Below are 25,196 nucleotides of genomic sequence, written 5' to 3' on the forward strand. Positions count from 1 at the left end.
GTGCATTCAGAAGTAGTCATGCTGACACTCATAATACTGCTGAATAGATTTAGTCAAAAATCTTAGTAGACTACAGCTTTGGTGAATGACAGCTTGTGTGTGTGCTTGGTGCTAGCTGGTACGCCTCAATTTACTTTTGGCACAGTTTTATTCAGGTGATATGCTGTAGCTGTGTAACAGGCTCTTTAACGCACCAGCAAGTCTGTGCACCATATGTAGGATGAAGTTCATACTTTGCTCCATAAATACTGCCTGTGTAGAGGAGGAAGAAGAAAATAATTATGATGTTTAATTGAAACGTAATGCTGAGATATGTGCAGGTATGTGTTTGAGTTTATTCCTAATGAAAAGAGCATCTCTTTTGAAATTTCAGCATCCATATTTATGGAGTCTGACTAGTTTCAGTGAACAAAATATGACAGCAAACAAGGTTTATGCAAGGATTTCTGAACTGGAATAATTTATTTTTTTTTTGTGGTGGTGGATTTTTTTTTTTTTTTAACTGTTTTACTTATATTTCAGTATCAATATACTCTGCAGATCAGGTTTAGCTCACTGAAACCTGTGTTTTAAACTGTGCCATTAGAGAGGCAGTACAACATAAAATGCTTTCAGGAAGTTATAAATTATTTTCTGTGGTTTACATAATGTATTAGCACGTCTGCTGCAGGGTTTTATTCCTTCGTCTGCGTGATATACAAAGAAATTATTAGGAAGGGATGCTTTTAGCCTTAGTCTGTCCTGATGGCAAAAGGGAAGGTAGGGGAAAATGAAAGCAGGGGAAAAGGTCAGTCTGGTCTCCACATGAAATAATTAATGGGAGCAGCTTCCTAAAAAATAGAGCTACAGTGAGCCAGATAATTTGTATTTTTCTTCACTTGGTGATGTTCATATTAGAGCATTCACACTATTTTGAAATATCAAGACAAAACTGTTGCCTGTGTATGTTAGGACTGTCATAGCAACATGACGTTTTGCTGCACGTAATTGCTTGTATGTGTCATGATCATATTGAGAATACTGCAACAAATTGTGATTGAGAGTTCTACATAAATAAAAAGACTGAGAGTTAACAAGTGTACTGATGCCTCTATACCAATTGATAATGTAGAGATGTAAAATAAGTCAATCAGGGAGTTGTGCACTGAAGGTGTGCTGCCAGTGCTTGTAATAAGGAGTGTGATCTGGTCAGAACAGAGACTGGTTAGTGTGTGCTGCTGGGAGATGCACTTGCACAGCTTGACCGGATTTCCAAGTGTAGTGATGAGAAGCTTGCTACTTGAGCTCTCCAGATCTTGTACGTTGTTTTCAGTCTACTGTATATTTCAGCAGTTAAGGACATTTTCTTTAAATATGTTTTCCAATGTAGCTGTGTCACCTGGGGATACAGCTACAGTCAGCTCTCTTTCATCATTTAATAATGAAGTGGAGGACTCTGAGACAAGTGTCAGGAACTGTGCCAGATGCTCCACTTCCTCTCTGTTCACCAAGATATACTCCAGGTATATGACTAAAGCTTTTGGATCCGTGAAGATTTTGGAATGAGGAAAGCTCTGGTGTAGGTCTTTATTCAGTTGAAAAGGATGGACAGATAAGTGTGTGAAACTCATAGCTCTTCTACCTCCATTTCCATAGTAGTGTTATAGTCAAGGCTTAAACTCGGTAGTGCTAACCTTTTGGGTAGATCAGAGGTGTTCTCAGATTGTGTGTTTCAGTTCTTTCTCTCCATTATTCACTGAGATGTGACTTTTTTTGGTGACTTTTGTATGATTTCCTCTCTGTCAAAGGGTACGCGGGAGTGCGTGTGTTTGAAGCTGCCAGGCTAGCGGCTGCTGATGTGTTTTTTTTGTATATATATGCATATCCAGTAACAAGGTGAACTCCTGTTTTGGCAGTATAGTGGGTATTTATTTCACCAGGTGATAACAGAGATTTATTTAGGAATAATGGCAAAGAGAAAGATGAAGTAGGACTGCACCTCTCACTTTATTTCTGTCGATACTTCTGACAATTTTTGTTCCTTCATGTCCAGAAAGAAGAATCTTTGTAATATCATGTAGATTTTATCAGCATTCATTCTGGAGAGAAAGTTTTGGAACTGTATAGATTTGATTTCAGCCAAACACTCTGTTTCAGCTACCGAGTCCTGAATAAACAAAGAAATACTTTGCAGACCTCTGATTCGCTCAGGTAAAAATAAATATTCAATTGACTGAAACCAGCCTGCAAAACCTAGACTAGAAAAAAGAAATGCTTCCAATTTTTTTTTTTTTTTTCCCCTCTTTCATTGAGGAAATAGAAGGGAGTAATTTTAGAAATGCTGGAAAAGTGCTGTATGATGTAAAGCTCCTGTAAGTCAATTAGCCTTTGTTAGGTTCTTTACTTACTGCATAAAACCTACTGCATGCATGCACTGCTGAAATTTTCTTACTTTTCTCTTTGTATGATTATCAAAACTGATAGGTATGTTGAAAAGAAACCTTTTTCTGTGCTAGTGTTCATTCCACTATTACAGAGGATCAATCACAAAAGCAGCATTTCCATCTAATAATTCTTCCAGTACAGCACAGGTGGAAAGAAAATTGGCTTCTTTATACATGCAAAACATGAGAAAATGAGTTCTATGTGAGGGATGAGTACAACGCACTAGGAATACTACAAGCAGAATGTATTGGAGTGTCTGCAGTCATCTGTTTTAGATGATTTTGAAGATCCTTGTACTTAGCTGCTTCCTCTCTATACACATTGGCTGCTCATGTACTGTTTCCTTTGTCCCTTGCTGTTGATGTGGTCCTGTAGCCAAGAAGTGATGGGCAGTTCCATCTTCTCCATCTGTGAAAAGAGTATTATTATACCTGAGTATTCGGTATTTCACTTTACACAAAGATTGGTGCTACAGCCTAATAGGACGTGAGTATAGTTAAGTGCTTGGGAAAAGTTAACAAATCTAAAGCATACTAGGGTAAGTAAATGTGAGTTCTACTGTGTTGTTTTTAGAACCCCCTAAAGTCATGATAAATGTGAACAATCTAATTCAAGAAACCATTTATGATGCTGTAAAATAAGAGAGAACATGCCATTTCTTACCTGTGTTGTAGAAGGGAGGTTATTACATGACACTTAAGAACTTGTAAACATGTGATTTTGTTTACAAGTAGTTTACAAGAGTAATATCTATGGTATTTTTTGGTTTGTTTGTATGTCACAAGTTCCCCAAATGCAATACCTCTCAAATTTGCTGAAGTTGCCTTCACAATTTAAAGTCTCTTTTTAAGAAAGCAAAATGTGGAAATATTTGTAGAAGAATCCTAAGGATGAATAAATGTTAAAAAACAAAACAAAACACCGAAAACCCCACAACTGCTAGTGAATGTTTATTTAGAATGACCTGAATGGTGTTAGTACTTATAGGAGGTGTATTAATCCCCTCATGCAAAGTTATGGAAGTAATGCATATGCTGTGGATCATTTTAATGGTCCAAAAACAGTGAAATATTTGCTCAGATCTTTGTCAGTTCTTCTGCTGGAGGGGAAGCACTTACATCCTTTCCATAGATGATGGAGAGTGTGTAGGAGGGCTTTTTCAGGAACAACATAATTAAATGCACATATGTAAAAGATACCTGCAAGATGCTGCCTGAGATGGTGCTTAATAGGAATGGATAATTATAGGGTGAAAAACTACTTCTCTGGAGTGATAGCATATGTTATTAATTTACCAGTAGTGTAAAGGTTTTTTGAATAGTTTCCTATTTGTAATGTACTCTTTTTTTTTCTAATAATGTCTGTCTCTTTAGAAAGTAATTTTAGATCAAAATGTGTTAGTGACTTGTTATGTGGAAATTTTAATAGAGAACTAATATAGGCCATTATTGTCATGGTTTGTTTCATTGTTTAGAAATGTTTTGCTTATGTAGAAATATGGGAACTATGAAAGCTTTCTGAAGACATAGTTGGTTGTTTTTTTCCCCTCTCTTTACTGCACTTTAATTTGTGTACGTGGCTGCTGTTGCTATGAGATCACATCCATGCTTCCTTTTTTTAAAAAAAACAAAACAAACAAAAAAACCCAAACAACCCTCCAGAATAGATCACAATAATAACTCACCTGCTGCGAAATACTGTATTACTTAGAAAGTAATTCAAAGGTGACTCAGACATTGGATATGAAAACAAAGTCAGTTCTTTGGGGCTTAATCTTGCAAAAGCTTGCTACCACATGTAGCGTATTATGACTTTCCTGGAATTAACCACGTCCTAAACACAAAATATATTCCAGTTCCCACTACTCCTCCATTTTCTGTGGGAAGAGCTTCAGTGGGTCTTGTTTAAGCTTTCTTCAAACAAAGCTGTAGGCATAGGCTGTGGTGACATTTGTAAGACCAGACAGCTTAGCCACACCTGGAAACTCTTCAGCAGAAGCACAGGTAGTAGGCTGTGCTCTCAGTGTTGCCCAAAGAAGCCTTCAGCCCAAAGTGGCCCTGTCTCTCCTGAGAATGCTTTGAGCATATGTGGTGAATGGAAAATGATGCAGCAATTAATTTTGGGAAGGTTTAATTGGTGCTATCAAGTGGCTTTCCTCAACTGCTGTTAAAAACACAACAAACAGTGCAACCCAGACATTGCATCTGAAATATAAGAGCTGGCCCACTGTTCTCGGTTTTAAGACAGGCTCTTCTTGGCTTGCTTTACTGTAAACTTTACTAATGAGTAAGAGCTACCTTAGGATATTCCACCTGTCTTCGTGCTCCACTACGGCAATGTATTTGGAAGTGCAGCTGAGTGTTCTTGCCAGTTCAGCTTTGATTTGCTATCAAGTGTTGCACAGAAAACATAATTTTGACCTAGATAGCATCTCATAGTATATTTCCAAATGGGAAAAGGTACATGGATTCAGTATGCATTTATTGCCGAGAAATCCCAACCACAACCATGAAGCCATATTTCTGTCAGGCTTAAGAGCATTCATAACGTAACCCTGTACAACTTCTTTTAAAGTGGGTGCTGTTGGTTTTAGTGAAATGAAATCTGAATCTGAATATGGCAAATGCGCTGCATCTATATATGGAGATCCTACCCTGAACCTACACAGGCCTCCTGTATTTTCAATAGAACCATAGAATTGAGTTGAAAGAGATCTTAAGGACCATCCAGTTCCAATGTCTCTGCTGTGGGCAGGGTTGTCACCCACGAGGTCAGTAGGGGCATTTATTTTTTCAGCTGTGTGATCTCAGGCTGTGTTCTGTAAGTGTGTTTATATCTTTTTAAATCAAAAGTGTTATTTTTGAATGGATAGTGTTCTCTAGGGAAATAGGTACAAGGCGTAGAATACCGTACTTTGCTACCTTTAGGGCCTGACACTGTGCTGCACTGAGATGCATATCATTTTATTGTGGTATAAACACTCTTCTGTCTTAAATTCTAAAATAGTTGTTTCCTGGAGGAGGCTTGGAGTACACACTGATGTACCTGACAGTTAATTAAAATTCAGCGTTGTTTGTTCTTACTTAAATTGGTGAAGAAAAGCTTCTAGGAAACACCATAGAGAATAGTGTTCTGAAGATTTCACATTATTTTGAAAGATGAAAATTCCCATGTCTCCGTTCTTTAAAGAGTTGAAAAGTAATACAGACAAAGCCTGTCATTTTTTTGTGCATGTACGTATTTAGAGTGAGTATTCTCTCCCCTTCTCTCTCTCACTCATAAATAAAGGAGTGAATTGCAGAGAATACTTCTTATTTTTCCAGCAGATTATTTGCTGAATCTTAATTGGTAAATTGCATGCACACATACCTTTTTCTACACCTGGACAAATTCCTTATGGGAATCCAGTCATTTCATTAAGCTACTCCAAGAATTGGCTGGTATTTCATACAAGCCAGAAGAAAAGCATGCATAATAGATTTTGTTTGTAAGCAGTATGTAATAGCTGATTAGCTAGTTAATGCTATTTTCCTTCACATGAATACAGTGTCCTACATATCAAAAAAATAAAAAAAGTATTAAAATAAGTTTTAAGCTACAATTAGGGCTCCAGATGTCTGATGCCTTGGTTTAGAAAGCTACACTAGGGCTTATCTATTCCTGAAATAAAAATGATTTACAGTCCAAAACCTCTTTCATGCTTGCCCATCTGCCAGGGTGCTCATTTCATTCTTCATATGGTAAATAAGATTTCAGAGTAATTCTTTAAATCATTGCTGCAGAGCTCGTTACAGAGATCTCATGCTTGCTAATGCTGACAACTAGAAGGCAAAAAAGAGTGACAGTGTATGCAGAGCACCCATACTAGTCTTGCAAGGCAGGAAGTCCAGCAGGATGAGGACTTAGGTGTAGTTCAGTGGACTTATGCAGGATCCTAACTGCTTGACCTGTGTCATTTCCCTGTTGTTCCTTTCAAGAAGTGCAGATACTGAGGGGAATGAGAGAGGAAATTTTCCAAGATTTCTTTTTGAGTTTGTGCCATTAATTGTCACGTCTAAGTCAGACACTAGGATTTTAATGTCTCCTTTCATGTTATACACTCTAATACTGCAGGCTACATTTGTACCTGCGTTTAGGTAGTCAGACATAGCTAGTCTTAGTGTCTGAATTTAGTCTTATCTTTTTCATATTTTTTGAAAGGTCACTTCTGCTTCCAGACTGTAAGTGCTGAAGCACTGGCATGTTGGGCCCTTTCTATACTTCACACTGAAATGATAGTTGTAAAAGAGGAATCTTACTGCCTTCAATCTTCCCCAAACTGTAGCCTGATGCTCCTGTACCTCAGGAGACACGCTGTTAATCAAAACAACTGCAGCTCAAAAACCTTGGAAGTTAGACAACTTTATGTGTCTAAATGTAAGATTTAATTTTATGCAGGTAGATTTCATCATTTTGCCCTTGGTTGCCCAGGAAACCAGTTAATTACTATGCATTTGCTTCAGCACTCTGCATGTGGCTTTTAAAATATTTTATTGTAATTTTTCTTTTATTTTGTCTTAAGCTAGTGTTTGTAGAAAGTGGTGGCTTGACAGCTCTGGCAAATGAAATAGTCTGCCTGCCCACAGAATATGTGCTCCCTAGACAGTGGCAGTCCAAACTTCCTCATGCTGTTTTGTCAGTGTGAAACAACTGTTCTTCAAGGGGAGAGGAAGACTTGGAGGAGGAGGTAGGGTCCTGGAGCCATCAAATCTTTGCCCTTAAAATGTGTAAGTGTTAGCAGAAAATGGCCTGTGTCTGGCTTTCAGTGTGTAAAACAGAGCAGCTAAAAACTGGATGAGTTCAAACTCTGGAAATCTATCTCTAATCTTTAAATCATTGTCAAGCTCACAACTGTGATTCAAATGCTGTATTGCAGTTAACACTGACAACAGATGATCTCCCAAAAAAAGCAGATTTCTCCTTGCTCAGGAGAATTCTCCTTGCTGAGAGAAAAGGATTTCCAGGGAGTTCTGGTGCTGAAGACTTCAGCAAACACATTCTGGGATGATACTTGCGAATTAGAAGTGGAAATGGAAAACTGGGGAGTTAGTCTAAAACATTAAAATTGCAGCCTTCAGCTTTCTTTGGTGATGATTTTTGTTGAGGTAGGTGTATAATACGAATTCTGATAGCTACAAATCACATAGTATTCCTAGAAAATCATCTGGGAGTTTTGTTTTCAGCAAAGAATTGTGCATTTGCTTCTCAAGTTGTATAAAGATCTTCTGTTTCAGTTAGTTAGTAGCCTGAAAATAATGGAAGAGCATCGACAGAATCATTCTGCTCATCTCTAGTGACCACTGTGAATTTGCAAATGTTCAAAGAAACATTGCAAGCCAATAAGAATGGAGTATATCCATAATTTCTTCTAATTTCATAAATGCGTGCTCCAGCATGGCTGAAAATTAAAATATAGAATGAACATTCAAATCTTCCAGCTCTAAGTATCTGACTTTAACAGATACAATGGTTCATAATCACTTCTGTTCAGTTCAGGTTCTGTAATTAGGAAAGAAGTTTTCCAGGAAGCTGTCAAGACCATCTCTATTCAAGCTATGCTTCCAAGGCAGCTTAAATGACTTAGCCCAGGCTGCATACTGCTGTCCTGTCTCTGTCTCTGAAATCCCATCCCTTTCTTCTAGCCAGTCACTTGCAATGAATCAGATTAGGAAGTTGTTTTCTTAAAAATTAACCAGAAGTTTATGGAAACTGTATGGAGTGAAAGACATTGTCTTCTGCACAGTGGAGCTTTGCATCCTTTGATTTGGAAACCAATTTGGCCTTTTTAACAGCAAGAGTATGCAAAGCATAAAATGAAAATGCAATATATTAAGAAAGAAAAGAGAACACTGGAAGTTATTCTCTGGTCACTAAAGTCGCTTGGGATCTGTAGTTCTCTGAATGTTGTTTTGAATTACTGAATCATCTCTCATAAATTTGTTTGTTTTTTAAGATCTGATTATAATTCATTGCTTATAAGTTCAGACTAAAAGCTATAAATTCTGTTGTTTTTCCTCCTGAGACTGTATAATACAAAGATGTGTATGTTATTGATGCTCTAAATTTATGAACCTCTTCGGCATTTCAATTCAAGATTCATTGCTGCTTTTAGTATTACTCTAAGAAATTCATAATGCATTAATGTAACTCTAATTGAGCTATCAGTATTGGTCTCGTACATGTTACATCTTTAAATGAAGAGCAGCAGGAAGAGTGCATAGGAGAAAATGATAAATCTCTCATTCATCTTCTGAATTGGAATATATTCCTCCTACCTAAAGAATCAATATTATGGAAGGTAAGGAGTGCTTTATTTTGCTTTATTCATGTATATTAGGGCTTCTTAAGTTTTAGAAACTAGTAATCCAGTAAAAAATTCCATAATGGATTTGCATTTGTAGGTGTAAGGAATGTGGGTCTGTTGCGGAGATGTTAAAATGTATTCATAAATTAGGAGTGAGATCCTACTCTGTAAGATTGAGAAACTTTCCATTTTTGATAGTCCTAGTTAACTTTGTTTTACTGGTATGAATTGACTTTGTTTGTTTGAATCTATATTTTGCTTTCTATTTTAATAATGGTAGTTTTTACACAACTAGTTCTGTGGTCCTTGGATCATGTAAACTCAGAATTGATGTAGACTCTGTATTTTTAGTGCTAGATGGTTTGCCCACTGCAAATACTCCTCAAACCTGAATAGAACACAAAGAGACTTCTCTATAGAACATGAGAGAGAACATTAAGTTATGGAAGAGGAAGAACTCTGTTAAGATTGGTCAAAGCTATTTCCAGGAACGGCGCAGTTGCAATATGTCTCATTTGTGTTGGCTGTACGAGATGCATTTTGTCTGGGTCATTTAACTGTGATGTGGTGGTGACAATTATCTTCTCTATGTTGTTTATTAGTTGTTAATTCTGTTTAGGAGAAATTGTTATCAGTTATGGCCCTGTCAAGCTTCCAGTGGGGCTAGTGGAACATTTTCATTCATCATAATGACAATTAATGTAGCAACTTTTATGCCAGTTGTTCCATTAAAGTCAATGTATCCTGCTTCATTGTCTGACATTGAGTTATAATGCTCTTGTTTCCTGAGAGCAATACCAAATCTTTGGTAATTACAGCAACTCAAAGAACTTGAAACCTATCCTTTTTACTTATTTTTCAGTTGTGATGAGTATCTCTAACTATAATCACAGTCTATTCAAAACAGTAAAAAACAACTTCAGGTGCCTATTAAAGGCAAAATAGAGATAATTCTGAAGACTAGACTTCTCTGGTGATTGTGAGGTACTGCCAGAATAAATTTATCCTCCATTATGATTTGTGAAAGAGCAGCAGGCTATCCGTACAGCAAAAATACAGAGTACTTCTGTGCAGTCACTGCAGTCATTAAGATTCATTTGCATTACTGCTTTCATTTGTATGAAATATATACTTATGAAATCACACAAATCAGTATACACAAGGGCTGATCTTAAGTTAGACAGGCATTACGTTTTCTTAATAACCCCAATTATTAAAATAAAATGCAAATAGATAAACAAAATGCTGTCTTCATGAATCTAGTATACTTGTTTTCTGCAGCTCCAAAATCTTGTACAGTAACACAGAAAAAAATGTATGTCTCTGGGCTAGAACCAATACATTACTATCTGTGTTTAAATTGATAGCATTACTGTTTTTTTGACAGGGTGAATCAGATAACGTTACATCCCTTTAACATTACTAATGGTAGCTTTATTTTTCCTCTTTTTTTTTTTTTTTTTTTTGCCACTGGAACCAGTTCTCTAAATTCATGTAGATTCTCTTTGTATGTAGCTGCCACTGCCTTTTTTATTGGTGTCATTAATTTTAATAAACCAATTAATAAACCCTTCTGTCATAAATCCAGCTACCGATGGCCTTAGATTTTTAAAGTTTCCTATAAAGGAGTTTTAGTCTTCCTTCTCTTCCCATTTTATGGATAAAATTTACTGTCCACAGGTTAATTTTTATTTTTCATAAATAATACATTCCCTTTGTAATGGTGACTTAATAAAGCTGGCAGGTTAATGTTAATTGTCACTCTACACTGATACGCAAGAAAGAAACCTTGTAAAAGTCCTTCAGAACAGATCCTTCAGTGAACATCTCCAGGATAAGCTGAGAGTTCAGGCTCAAAAAGCCTAAGTACTTGTTACATGTACAGAGTGTACATGTGATCTCTGAAATTGGTAAATTCAATTTACTGTGATTTACAAGCATCTGAACAGCATAACTTCGCTGATGTTTTTGAGTTATGTAGATATAAAATCTGTTTGTATGGTCACTCTTTACTATGCACATAAACTGTACTAATGTTTTATCTGAAACAGAAGTGAAAACTCAGACTTCCTAAGCAGGTGCAGCTGAGAGTGCTCTGTCTCTTGTGGCAGCCCATGCTCAACTTGAGTTCTGGGTGCGTTTTTGGGTGCCACGATACAAGGAGATAAAACTATGAGCATCCAAAGGAGGGCTACAAAGATGGTGAAGGGCCTGTAGGGCATGATGTACAGAGTGGCTGAGGTTCTTTGGTTTATTCAGCCCAGAGCAGAAGAGCTGAGAGATCACCCCATAGTGATCTACAGCTCCTCATGGAGAGCAGAGGGGCAGCGTTGAGATCTGCTCTCTGGTGACAACGACAGAGGCTGAGGGAACAGCATGGAGCTGTGTCGGTGGAAGAGCAGGGATTAAGAAAAGATTCTTTACCAGAGCGTGGTCAGGCTCTGGCACAGGATGGCCCCAACCCACTGGAGTTCATGGACTGGTCAATGCTCTCAGACAGTGTTTGCATGTTGGGTGGTCCTGTGTGGAAGAAGGTTGGTTGATCCTTGTGGGTCCCTTCCAACTCAGGACATTCCATGTTTCTATTGATTGCGCTTCTTTTTTTCATATCTCTTCCTGTAGCTCTGCAGTTTTTGAGATTAGTGGATTAGAACTGGATGTGGCTTTCAGGTTGTGGGCATGTTGAGAATTCATTAATGTAAGGACTTATCTCTGATGTTGTTTCTTTTCCAGTAACTCAGTTGACCTCTGACTTCTGGATACTTAGTTAGTATTTTCCATAAAACTACTTAGTATAACTGTAATCTTGCTCATAGCTTGTGCTATGCTACTCAGCCTAAAACTGATTTTGAGACAAAGTTGGAATGTGTACTTTAGTGTGCTATGTTGTACGTAGCTACATCACAGAATCACAAGATGGAAAGGACCTTCAAGATCATCTAGTCCAACTGTCTTCCTGTTGCCATTGCTACCGCAAGCCACTAAACCATATCTCGTAGCTCCTCATTCAGACAATCCATCATTTCCTGCTACTGTGCAGTCACTCCATATAAGGAGATCCTTCTGCCATTTCTTGCCTTTGGTTGCCTTCCTTACTAAGACTGGCACTGTATCGTCAGCTGTCTGCCTACTGGAAAAGAAATTCTAATTTAACTAAGAAAATGAACAATGAAAGCAGTAATTAATGTCTATTCCAAAAACACTTGTTAATATTGGAGGTAGAAATCTTAAAATTATTAACTTCTTTCTGTATAAGACTTTTCAGTAATTTACTGGTGTGATTTTATGGATAATTTCTGTGGAGTTTGGGAGGTTTGTTTGTTTAAGATGTGGGAGATACTGAGATTGGTTTTAGCCAAGGAGCACTTTAAAAAAAGTTGTACAATGTTTATCTTGGTTCCCAATCTTCAGAAATCTCTGAATTAAGGTAAATCTAAATCCCTGTCCATTTTTTTGGAACTGAGATTGAATCCCAGCCTCTGAAGAAGTTTGAGGGAGGATGCTGAAGTGAAAGAGTCCTGGTATTTAAAGTCTCTATGCTATCGACATATACCTGCAATACATTTACAATCTAAATTTATCTAAAATTTTAAATAATAGAATTCAAGCAAGATTAGTGGTTTTAGAAATTTCTTACAGCGGGGTTAAGTTCAGTGTAGTATTCAAGGAGGAGAAAAAAGCTTTCTGGTCCTTCATAAACAGAGCTGTGGAAAAAGTACTTCAGTAAGTAAGTGAGGAAAATCTTCCTGGCAGTCAGTATGTTGTGTTTTAATACTTGCCTAGTATTTTGGAATGAAGTGTCATACCTTCTTAGTTTTTTTTTAAGGTATCTTGGGTGGACTAAGCTATAATAAGAGCAGTAATAAGCTATTTGCTATGACTGATGGGGCAGGCTGAAATAATTGAAAGTTTTAGAACACTTAATAGAAATGAAGACAATCTAAATTGATAGATGGATATTGCTGCTTCTGCTCCTTCCTTTTTTGTCATCTTTTCATAATCTTAAGTGACTTTTATGTTTTCTGATACTTCTGACAGCAGTTAGAAGATTTTGTAGAACATACTGAAATCTTGCTGACTTTTTGAGTGAAGGTGTTGTGGCATGCTGCAAAGTCTAAATGCACCTTTTTTTTGCCAGTGCAAAGACATCTTTTCAATGATGAGGCAGGGAAACCAACTGAAACTCAGAGAGGATCAGTGAGTGGATAGCAAGAAGATAACACGATCACAGAAGCAGCAGCAAAATATACTGCCATCATTATATAAAAAGACTGGACTTTATTCCTTGTTTTATTCTAAAAGAGAAGAAAAAAAAAAAAAAACAAGATTAAAGGAGTTTGAGTATAGCTTCATTATGGAAGAGATTTCTGCATATGAGATTTACCACGGCAGGATTCTCTCTTCATTCACTGTGTGCTCCAGTATCAAGGACACTGAGCAGACACAAGTGCTGTAGTTATCATGATAGTGCCAGGACACTCACCCTGATTGGCCTTGTGGATGTAAAGGTGAGTCTTCTGCCCTTTGCCAGTTTTGCCTCTGAAGCAAAATACCATTTTCAGGGTAACTCAATATAAAATATCAGTAATATTTTTGTGGTATTTATCTTTTCCCATTTCTAAAAGTAGTTCTTTAAATTCCTCTATCTTGTTATTATGTCACTCTTCTTGGGTGAGCTCCAACTTCAGTTTTTGTTTCTTGTCCTATTTCACCCTATAGACTTGCCTCATCTTGGTCTGTAGATCTGTCTTCTCTCAGATTTGCTAAAAGGGCAGTTCAGATCCTGAAACAATATATCAACAGAACCTGATTTTACTGGCTGTATGTACTTAGGAAAAATAATAAAGATTTTTAGAAAAAGGTTTTTTTTAGCATCACTGGCTATTACAGAGAGTACACTATCTGCAAACTCAGTTTTAATCACCTTGTACAATATGTCAAGATTGCTGTTGAGAAAAGTAGCCTTAAAGAATTTCTGCAACCTCATCAGCCTTGGCTGCCTCAGAAATGCCATAATCTTGTGAGCATTAAGTCAGTTTGATGGCACTGGTGTTGCCCTGTAGCCATTCCAGCTTGCAGTAATACTGGAGCATGGCTGTTCCCTTCCCCTGTCTTGCCATAGTATTGTAGCCCACTTTACCTACACATTAGATACCCTTCTTGATCGATGTAGCTGTGCTGGCTTTATGACAGGATAGAGAGGTTGGAGGGAGGAGGACGTAGGGCATTGCTTTCTGAGAAGGATACCATCCAAACCATTCTCTAGATTAAATAATCTGTGCTGTGCTTACCTAAGGCAAAATAAGTATAAGATGACAGCAAACTTTTTTGCGCTGTATTTTTTTTGTGTGTGTATGTAGATCTCACAGTCAATAACTTTACCCGGGTGCTTTCTTTTATCTGGCTATGTGAAGAATTGGGATTGTCTAACAGAGGACAAAGCACTGGGAATTTCTCATGTTGAGCCAAAACGTTGAGATGCTTATTGTCAAAGTGCCCAAACAGTCATTTACAGTCTCTGAGTCTGCTCTTATATAGTAAAAAGACAAATTTCCAGAGTTGCCATCTACAAAGTAATTTGCACAGCTACAAAACATCAGCAAATGACAGTATTAATTTCTGCAAATACAGCAAATAGTTTCAGTGTCCTTGGAGCAATCTCTGGATAAGCACAGTGTTATTTATTGAGTTTATAAGTTGCTAGGTAATTTTCTTCTGTTTGAACTGCAGTAGCTAGATGGAGACTGATAGTCTTTTTCCCTTCATGTTTAAAAACAAACTTTCTATGCTTAATCTAATCTATGCTGGGAACTCAAACTGCATTTCATTTTGCAGTTTAGAAAGGACTTTGAAGATTTTTGTGTGCGAAAATCTGTGCCCAGAACAGTTTTCTTCAGTTGATAGTATCCTCTATGATGCCTTTATTGCAAACAATTTAATTTCTTCTTTTCTTAAATATTCCCAGTGAAGTTTGCTGCCCAAACAAAACTTGGGAAAAACATTGGACTCCTCAGTACGATGAAAGGTGATAATGTTTAGTGATACTGTCTGGCATGCAGTTATTCTCACTGGAACTTTCTCCGATACGTCATCACTTGTATTGGTGTGGTTCAATATGTTTCCTCTCCTTTCAGTGACATTGAAACATCAGTGAGGTACATGTATCTACTGCTTCAAATTACTGTGCAACAGGATTTGTGATTTTGTATTCAGAGTTCATCTTCCTCTCAAAGGTTTTTTGTTTGTTTGTTTTTTGCCTTTATTGAGATTCTATGCAACAAAACTGAGAATAATAAAGTAGAACTTCAAAAAAGCTACATTTTATATTTTGTTTTAAACTATTTGTAATAGAAAGATGAAGGTGTTCAATAGTTTTTCAGGTCAGGTGCCATGAAAACTCAGGATGAGTTGAAGAAAGGAGTGGTCTGGTGGATAGAAGAGCTGCAAGCCAAACAACATTTGACTGTGTGATAGTCCACACTGAAATGTTTTACATGATTAGCTCTGTTTTATCTGAATTTTCAGGGTCTTTGATGCAAACAAGAAGGACAAAATAGATAAGAATCTGAGCTAACATTATTTTTATGTATGTCCTGTCAGTTATGATGTTGATTGGTTGTCCTTTGTATAAGGTTATGGAAATTGTGAGATGGTAACTGTGAGAATAGTGAATTGTTTTGCTGTAGCTAGGAAGAAGGAAAAGGCAAATATATTTGGAATAGTGGGAATAGTGGAATAGTGGGTAGGTAGAGGACAATATCCAGAAACAATATACTTTTGCCAGTTTACTTGATTCTTTTCTTTTTCTTTTTTTTTTTTTTTTTTTTTTTCCCCTCCACATTAAATATGTGTTTTTCCATAGGGTTAGGGAAAGTTCTGTTTCTCCAATCGGCTGTATGGAGAACACTGTAATGGATCTCATACAGAAAGAGGAAAAAGAAAGAGAAGACTGAAGATCTGTACCTATTTGTTTCTTGACATTTTTTCTTGGTTCACTTTGCCTATTATATATTTTAATGTAGTCAAAAAATTATATCGATTGCAAATATTCAGCTTCATTCTTTTGTTGTGATTCAGGGAGAGCCTTTCTAATCAATTATCAATTATTAATAATGGCTAGCAAATGACATTGCAGTTACTGAAAACTTGGAGAAAATTTTTTTCTGTATCTAAATCTTACCTACCTGCTTTGCTAGGGAGTGCTTTCATTTAAAACAGGCAAACACAAATGAAACACAAATCATGAGATAAAACCATTAGAACTGAAATACTCCTTTTACATGGAAAGTATGAAAACCTTCAAGAAGATCCAAGGTGCTCTTGTGAGATGGAAGCCGAGACTTCCAGTCTGGCTTTCTTCAAGTCAGAGCTTTGCATATATAGTAAGGGATGATGCATTTGGTGACACCCCACTCTTCTGTCCTGTGTTTATTGTAAAAAGAGTCATATGGAATCACTGTCAGGTGAATGAGAAAAACTGAATGCTAAGGAGGTAGATTTTTGTCTCCTATTCCTTTTTTTTTTTTTTTTTTTTTACAGAAATTCAAGGATCTGGACATAAAGATTTTTTTTCAGGGAAGTGGGCAGGCAAGGAGTGTTCTGGATCTATTTTGGTCTTCCAAAAATAATACTAGGAGCCAAGTTTTTGTATGGAATTTTGAGTTCCTAGAAGCCAAATTCAAAACAATAGTCCAGTCGTTACCCACTGTTACGTATTTTCCATCCAGTAAAGAAATTATCCATCAACTAGAATTGTTTAAGATACAAAAATTATAAATACTGTAATTTAATTGGAGTACAGAATTTTATAAGATAAAAGCCTTGGTAGCTAAATTACCTCTCAAGTTTGTCATAACAAAGAAAGCATGGATCAGATACACATAATCTCTATGATTAACTAGTTTACCTTTATCCCTCTGATTAGCTCTGGATTGTAAGCCTCTTTTTATTTTCTTTTCTCTCTCTTTAAAGTAGGACATAATTCTTATTATGAATGTCAGACTGGTTGTGTTCTCTGTGACAGTGGATTTAACTTGCTTGGCTGAGTGGCAAATCTACTCAAAGCGTCACTAGAAATTCAGAATGAGCTAAAAATAAATGCTTCCCCTGTGAGATAATCTCATTTTTTGAACTTCTGTCAATATATAATTTAGGGAAAAGTTTTGTTAATTATATTTTATCTCATCAGAATGAGAGTGATTTTTTTCTTCTTTTCTTTTTTTCTAATTTAATATCTTCGTAACACATCAGTTTAATACATGTTGCTCTGCCAGCACGATTCTGCCCCAAACAAGGGAGGACTGCAGCAACTATTGGACAGCTTTAGCTCTTCAGGAAAAGCTCATAAAGGACCAAATTTTATCAGCTAAAAGGGTTCTAAATTTTAGCATCGACCTTGTTATGCTATTTAGGTATGTTTCAGTTTAAGGGCAACCTGTTTAGATGGTAACATCTTTGCACTACAAGTTGAAGAAGTACAGTGAATATTTTTTTCCAACTTGTTTTTTTCTCTCTTCCATTCCCTTCAGTGTACTTCATGACCTTTCTTTCTTTCTTTGGTCACTGCAAAAACTTAATTAAGTACTGTTGCCATCAGTGTTTGCTTCTGGGGTTTTATGCTGTGTTTCTGTTTTTTTGTTTTTCTTTTAATTTGGTCTGTTTTCTGAAGGTACTTCATTTTTCACCTTTTTCACATTTTTCATGAAGAAGTGCTCATCAAGAAAGAAATTGATTATAGCTTTCTCTAAAGCAGCAGTTTTTATTTGCAATATTCTTGGGGTAGTAATGGGGTTGATGCTACTATGGTAAGATTAGTTATCTACAGGCTTCAGGTTTAGAGATGTGTTGTTATTATGATATAGAAATAATATGTATGGTGTTGTTTTTTTTGTTGTTTTGTTTTTACTAATGAGTATTAATATATTCTGAGTTGGTTGTTCAAGTCAGGCAGATTGCAGAATACACTTTTTTTTTCCTTCCAGGAGACACTGAATTTGGGTAGGCTGTACTTAGGGTATACGCTGGCCTTTTTCTGCCTTTCCTGAACTACAGTGCTGTCTTGCATTGTTATGAAGCTCCTATTCTGAATGTTAATAGCTTCCTGTATATAGCTCTTTGTATGGAGGAGATTCAGAAAAGTTGTATTTAAAGCCTTGGAATTCTTCCGAGGTAATTTCTAGTTTTTCTTTTTATAGTAATGTGCCTGTCATTGTGCTGTATGTCTGACCTACTCGATCAAACATTTGTTCAGTAAGCAGTGGAACCACCACAGCTACTTTGCTGGGGGTGCGCACTCAGGGTCCCGCACCCTGCGGGATGATTCTTCTCTCCTCTGACTGCATAGTGCTAAGGCATGTATGCACTCAAAGGTGAAACTTTCAGCCATCCTTCCCTTAGTAGAGGCACTATTTTGGGTACTGGATTTCATAAAATGTCTGAGATAATTACATTTCTATAGATCTTTCTTTCAGATACAGATTGAAAAGATACTGGGCAGACAATGTGACTTCATATACGTTGTTTGCTTGGAAAACATTGAAATTAAAGTATGTTTTTTGGAGAATTAACTTTCAATGGTGACTGTATGAGTAACAATTTACTGATGATTTTTCTCTTAACTCTCTCCATGCAGTATTAAAAGGTGAACAAAATATGCATACTTGAAGTAGAGATAGGGATTATTTTTGTCTTGTATGCAGTACAAACATTACAGAAGGACATAGAAATGCAAACCAATACTGAAGTGTGGCATGATTGATTCATTTTCATGTTGCACTTCACTATTACTAGTGGGTCCTTCCATGGGAAAATTAAGTAATATAAGAGCAAAGAAAATATATCCTAATGCTCTTGCCACTTGCATATCTAGTCCTGTACAATGTGTTTAACACTGACAATAGCATGTCACCCAGCTTCTGTATTAGAGGGTGCATCCTTGCCTGTTTCATCTAGCGACTTCTCTGGGCATGTTGTCTAAAGCATTGTGTAATTCCTTTCTAAACTTGCTGCTCCTATTTGCTTTCACAGACTTATGTGGTAATAAATGCCAGATGCTCAATTCCATTTGATCTGTCTGAAACTTAACTCCTCCTAGTTTCAATAGCATTCCCCATTTCTGGTGTTGTGAAATTTGGTGAATAACAACTTTGGCTTCACTGTACCCAATGTTCTGATGAATTTTCTGCTTGCCAAAGTACAGAGTCCTACCCTGTTTTGGCTTTCTCTTCCCAGAGCATCTGTTCCACCTATAATCATTTTGATTGTCCCTTTTTTTCTAATGTTTTCTAAGGTCCTATATTTGTGCAATGGTTTACGTGTACCTACTTGTTGCTCTTTTTTCTTCCTTAATTGATTTTTAACATTTTTCAATGTAATTTTTTAAATTATCAAGAATATTTTGAAATTTCAATCTAGCCTTCCAGCATGCTTTCACTTTGCTCTGATTTTTTTTTTTATTGAAAGCTTTAGTAAGCACATATCCTTTCTATTTCACAATTCAGATTGTTGATAAAGATGTGAAGAAAAACAGACATGCAGCACATTCATGTTAATCCCATCTAAAGGGTCCCCCTATCTTTTTTCAATGAGCATGAAATTCCATCCAGCTTTACATGTCTCCTGGAATAATCTGAACACAGTTCCTCAGGTTTGCAAGAAAGTTTTACTAAAGGGCAAAGTTTGTTATTCTTAGCTTCTCCAGCAGGCTAACAAGGCTTAAGACTACGAAAGTTGGAAATGTAAATTGATTGATGTGACTTTTTCATGACAAAACTATTATTCAGTCCAATTTCTTATTTCCCAGATGTTTACATGTAATGCCTTCATTGCTTGTTCAAGTATTCTCTAGAGATGGAAGCTGGAATAACTAGTTTATTTCTAAACTCCCATTATCTGCCCACATTTTTGTCTTAAATTTAAAACCATTTTTGCAATCTTCTGATACTTCACTCGTGTTCATGATTTTGCAGAGGAAGGTGCTTAAAGTTTTCTCTTTACCTCACCCAGATACAAATATCTCAATCTTATCTCAAAAAAATCAACAAAATCTTATTTCATCTTAAATGTACAAGGATGAAGCTCCCTGGGCCCAACCAATTTGAAAATACATAACATATTCTACTACTCTCGTATCAGTGCCTTCCTAGTTATGTTAAATAGAGACTTGAGTGTGAAAGATATTCATACTAGCTGTAAGATTGAAGACATATTTCTGCTGCATGTGAATTCCAGATTAATGTGAAACAGTTTTTATATAGCACTTTAATAGATGCATATAATGATCTTAAGAGCCAAGAAAGGTGATTTCTAATCCCTGAAGTCCATTTGCACACTACCTTTGGCAAATCATAGAATCACAAAGTTGGAAAGGACCTACAAGATCATCTAGTCAAACCATCCTCCCATTACCACTGCTACCACAAGCCACTAAACCATATCTTATAGCTCCTCATCCAGGCGCCCGGACAGCAACTCCACCACCTCCCTGGGCAGCCATTCCAGTGCCTGACCACTCTGTGAGAGAAAAAGTTCTTCCTTATGTCTAATCTAAACCTCCTCTGGTGCAACTTGTGGCCATTTTCTCAGGTCCTGTTTGTTGCCTGGCAGAAGAGGCCAAACCCCTCCTCATCACAACCTCACTTCAGAAAGTTGTAGAGTGCAGTGAGGTCTCCTCTGAGCCTCCTCCAGACTAAACAATCCCAGCTCCCTCAGCCGCTCCTCATAAGACTTGGGCTCCAGACCCCTCAGCAGTTTCATTGCCTGTCTCTGGACACGCTCCAGGGCCTCAATGTCTTTTTCGTCATGATGGGCCCAAAACTGAACACAGTACTTGAGCATGTAGCATAGCATGCCATACAATCCCAGTTGTGCAGAATTTTATGAGCTGTTGGTCAGGTTACTTGTGCTGAAGGTGAGTGCTTCTCATATTGATCTTCAGACACATTACAGGAAAGTGCAGGCTACTGATGTGACACAACATGTGAAAACCTCTCTCAGAGCCTTTGTGGTTCTTACAAGTAGAAATGACCTCTGTATTACTATGCTGCGTAAATCCTGCCTCCTTTGTTCTCCAAATAGATATAAAAATAAGGCATCATTTCAAAGCATGACATGTTTGGTTGTTATGTACTCAGTTCTCTCAGTAGATGCAACATGGTGATTTTGTGGCTCTTATTTGGGGAGATGAGGTGTTGTGTTTTGTTGTTTTTTTTTGTTTTTGGTTTTTTTTTTTTTGTACTGTGCTGAAGGAAAAGTAAATTCCTCTTTACATTTACCATGTTAGAAATACCTCTTGTTTCTGAAGAAAGTGAAAGCTTTATGGGCCATTGAAGAATTCTTACCAGGGTTTGGGCAATGGGCATGAAGCGAAAGTGGATGGCTTTTTCTTTTAGCTCTCATTTGAAATTCTGCTTGGATAGCACTGGCTCTGATGCAACCTTAACTGACACAGACTACCGTTTTTCTTAATAATAAATAAACAGATAATGTCCTTCTCAGATGAAAATCTTCTCTGAATGGTGCTGCACTGCATGCTCATTTTGTGTAGGTTTTGTTCTTTTTCTCACTCTCTACCTAGGGGCATAACAGCATGAAAGTACCATGCTTTATTTTAGTAAATGCGGTGTTTTGATGGATTTCTTTTAAACATTGGCGTTAAGTTGGATGAAGCAGGTGAAAGAAACACATTTTGCTCATGAAAGTGGAAAATAACAGCATTTTTGATGGTCCTTAATTCTGCAGGAGTTCCTTTCCTGTCTTTCATAAGCTCTGAAGAAATCTATCGTGCAAGAGTTTATGGGTTTATGCTGGAATGGTTTCCACACTTGTCAAGAGAGAAACTCTCAGTCATCCTTGTCCTCTGATGTGTGTGGTCAACCTAACAGATGCTCTGGGCCCAGAGTTTGTAGCACCCCAAAGCAGGGAAGAATGAAATACTCTCTTCTCTGTTTTCAACATGTATGAGAAGTAAAGAGATCACATTGCAGCATCAATAAGGTACTAACACGTAAGTAGGTTACCTGAAGAGGCTGTAGGATCTCTTTCAACTGGAAATTCTTAGGGACAGGTTAGATAAATATCTCTTAAAGTAGTATTTGTATAAATTAATCATGTTTATGAAGAGATGGACTATATAAATTTTAGAGGTCTCTCTCTAATCTGTATTCCTTAACCAAGTGTTGAAGTCCGAAAGACAAAGGGGGTTTAGGCATTTACTGATCGAAGCAGAAGGAGAGAGCTGACAAACTCAGATCCCAGTTGCCAAGCCGAGGCAAAGCAATGTCACATCAAGCTGTTTTCCCAAGCACGTGGACTCGAGCCCAAACAGCAAATCTAACAGGTTTCTTCTAATGTCTCTATGGTGTGAGCTTTTCTATTTTGAATTAATTTCTTTCAATAAGCCTGCTGTTACTCACACATGCATGCACATGTGGATAGTAGAATAGAATAGAGGCATGGACTGTTCTGATCTGTTTTAATTAGAAAAAGCCTATTATAAAATTGCCTGCAGTTTTGACGTTAGCGATGGAAATTAAGATTTACTATCACTGTCAAAAGAAAAGCTCAGGAGACACGTTTGGTGCCAGCAGCTATTTTTCATTCTTTGTTTTATAATATTAGCATCAATTTGAAGATAAGCAGAATTTAAATATTCATTCCTAATCTAATTTATATGTTTAAATTTTGTCAAAAATCACCACTCAGCAAGAGTAATTTCAACTGTAAAAGCATTCAAAATCCCCTTTACTATCTGTATAATGTTTTGGTTTTTTTTTTTAAATGATCTTTACCCAGCCTTTCAGATCTGTGATTAAATGTTTGGGATTAAGAAGGTGGTAACTTGGGATTTTTACTTTTTCAAAAAATTAAATATTTTGTGTTATCCTTCATTCAAAGAAAAAAGTAGAGTTTTTGGAGTTTGATAAGGTTCTTTATAGTGTGGGTGAATTTTATAGGTCCTCTGTGCTACAAGTCAATATGCTGTTGAGCTGGGACTTAAAAAAATAAAATAAAGTAATAAAACGTTGAAACAACTAATCTGTTATTATATTCAAACAGAAATGCCTATTTTTTTTATTCTAGTTTTTTCGCTTGATCTTATTCATCATGTTAAATTGATTGCTGTTTGTACTGAGAAGCAGTCAAACTGCAGAGGTTTGTAAAATGTACATTCTCAGAATTGAAATAATAGGGATTTAAGCTTTTTACAAATTCAAGCTGCAACACTGAAGTCTAGAAGCCTTGAGTATGTTTCCCTGAATTGATGTGAAATGGGATTTAAGGTAGATCAGGAGAATTATTTTGTCCTCCCAGTTTCTTTATTCTTGGAATATCACCACCTGGAAATTGCTACCGTAAAATTTCCTGGTATTGAAGGAACATTAGTTGTCAGGCTCACCTGCTTTTTTTGTTTGTTTGTTTTCTTCTTCTTATGATATCATGTTAAATATTCTGTAGTTTTTACATACCTTTTGGCCTTTAAGCAAGACTTTCAGGGACATTTGGTGACTCCTTTTAACATCTCTTGCTGCCTTAGTCTGGCTGGCCCAGTCTTGGAGGCTGATGTGTTCCTATCTGTTCCAGTCCCTGCGATGCTCTCTGGTTGGTTGGTTGCTTGTGCAGACACCCAGCTAGAAGGTGGGAGTCAATTGGTGGAGCAGTGTTGTAGCTAGGATAGTAGCTAGGGTACCAGTTGTGACAATTTTGTCAATCTTTGTCCAAAATACAGGCTCAGGACTGTTCCCAATGAGCAGAACGACTGCAGTTATCCTGTGATTAGAGTGAAAGGAGCGTTAGGGCCACGAGTTGTCCTGGCTGGCTTCCCCTGCCCTCAGGGCTAGAGAGTAAGCCCTGGCTCTACTTGGCTTACTGCCATGGGAGTAGCTCTGCTGTCTTGCTGCCATGGTGATAAACCCAGCACTGGGAAGAAGCTGCAGCAGTTTCCGCAAATACTCTTGGGGAATTGTAACAAACTGCATGAGACAAAGGTCACTGTAGCAAGAGATTAGATGTCCTGATGAGGAAAGGGCATAAAGCAGTGTCCCAGGTCCGAATGCCTCTTTGGCACTTCTTAATTTTTCTCACCACTATGACAAGGCAGTATTTTAACATTTCTCTATTAAATCCTACTGTGCACATGACTACAGCTTTGCTTTTGGGCACCCAAATGCAGTTGCTTCTAATTCTTGTTTATACATTGCCACAATTATACCTAGCAGAAAAGTAAGTACATATTGCATTTATTTCAGGAGTAGGTTTTGTAAATGCTTGAAGAGGGTTTTCTTATGCTATATTCTTATAAGATTTTAGATACTATATTGGCACAGATTTAAATATGTATTTGGAAGTTATAAAAATGCTTAACATGCATTATATTTAAAACACACGTATAACCTGAATTTATTCAGTGTTAGGTAAAGGGATACATTTCTCATTGAATTTCAGAAAATTTATTTCTGTCTCACTGAGTAAGTTGTTTTACTGTGTAGTTGATAAGTGTTTCATTTCTGTCTGTAAAAATACCTGATTTGTTCTGACAAGTGTGAGTGTTGTTCTCACATGGGATGCATACTCAATTGGAAGTTTTGGAAAATCACTTAAAAAAAAAAAAAAAAAAAAAGGTGGGCCCTTTTCTTTATGTATATGTGATACCCTGAAATTTATTACCTCTTAAATGCCAAAAAAACATGGAAATACTGTGAAGTTGTTTTTCAGGAAGAAATATAAGGTTGCACTTTCTCTGTTTCCTATTTCTTTATAAAGGTTTTTTTTTGAATAAAAGTTCATGTTGAAGATAGGTTGATAGAAATTAAGAAAATAACATGTTAGAGTTTTTAAAATTATTATTTAAATATATTTGGGATTGTGCAAATTTTCTTTAGTAGAAAAATACACAGTATATTTGAACAGTAGGTTTCAGAATAAAGTAATCTTTCTATTCGTACAGCTGTGTAAATTTCATTTCAGGAAATTCTTTAGGTTTCACATTTATCTAGGGCTGTACTCATTTCCATTTAGTGCTGCAAGATTTCATATTGTAGAGTAAGGAGGTGCTATGCTGTGTTTTGCCAGCAATCTCCAATTGTTTTGTTGACTCCTATCTGGTATTTGTGAATTTTCTTTCTTTGTATCCTGAGTGCTGCAGGGCAAGGACTGACCAAAGTGTCACAGTTGCTGCAGCAATTTTTACAGTGTCAGTTGCTTTCTGTAGCAATAAAAAAGAACTTTGCTCTTCATTCTTGCAATGACATATTTTATTTCAGCCAAACACAACAAAACTCTCAAGATTTTGAGTGCCATCCTGAAGTGTGTATTGTGTTGTGCTGTACAGTCAGAAAGTATATAGTTAATGTGAGAATCATTATTTTAATGCATAATGCTTTTTTTAAAATGCTTTTCTTGTGGTGCCAACAGAAGACAAGTTTAAATTATG

At 36.7% G+C, this 25,196-nt stretch overlaps 1 protein-coding gene and 1 long non-coding RNA gene across 5 annotated transcripts in view; one reads left to right on the plus strand and one right to left on the minus strand.

Moving 5' to 3' along the window:
- PLD5 (phospholipase D family member 5) overlaps positions 1–25,196 on the plus strand; it is a 167,695-nt gene that overhangs the window by 35,985 nt on the left and 106,514 nt on the right. The window lies entirely within an intron of this gene.
- LOC146544935 (uncharacterized) lies at positions 640–23,424 on the minus strand. Its single transcript, XR_014881756.1, has 2 exons — positions 23,233–23,424; positions 640–2,832 (listed from the first exon to the last, which is right to left on the minus strand). It is a non-coding gene; the product is annotated as an uncharacterized LOC146544935 (long non-coding RNA).

This window comes from Meleagris gallopavo, chromosome 2 (assembly GCF_905368555.1).
Source record: "Meleagris gallopavo chromosome 2, MGAL_WU_HG_1.1, whole genome shotgun sequence".
NCBI lineage: Eukaryota > Metazoa > Chordata > Aves > Galliformes > Phasianidae > Meleagris > Meleagris gallopavo.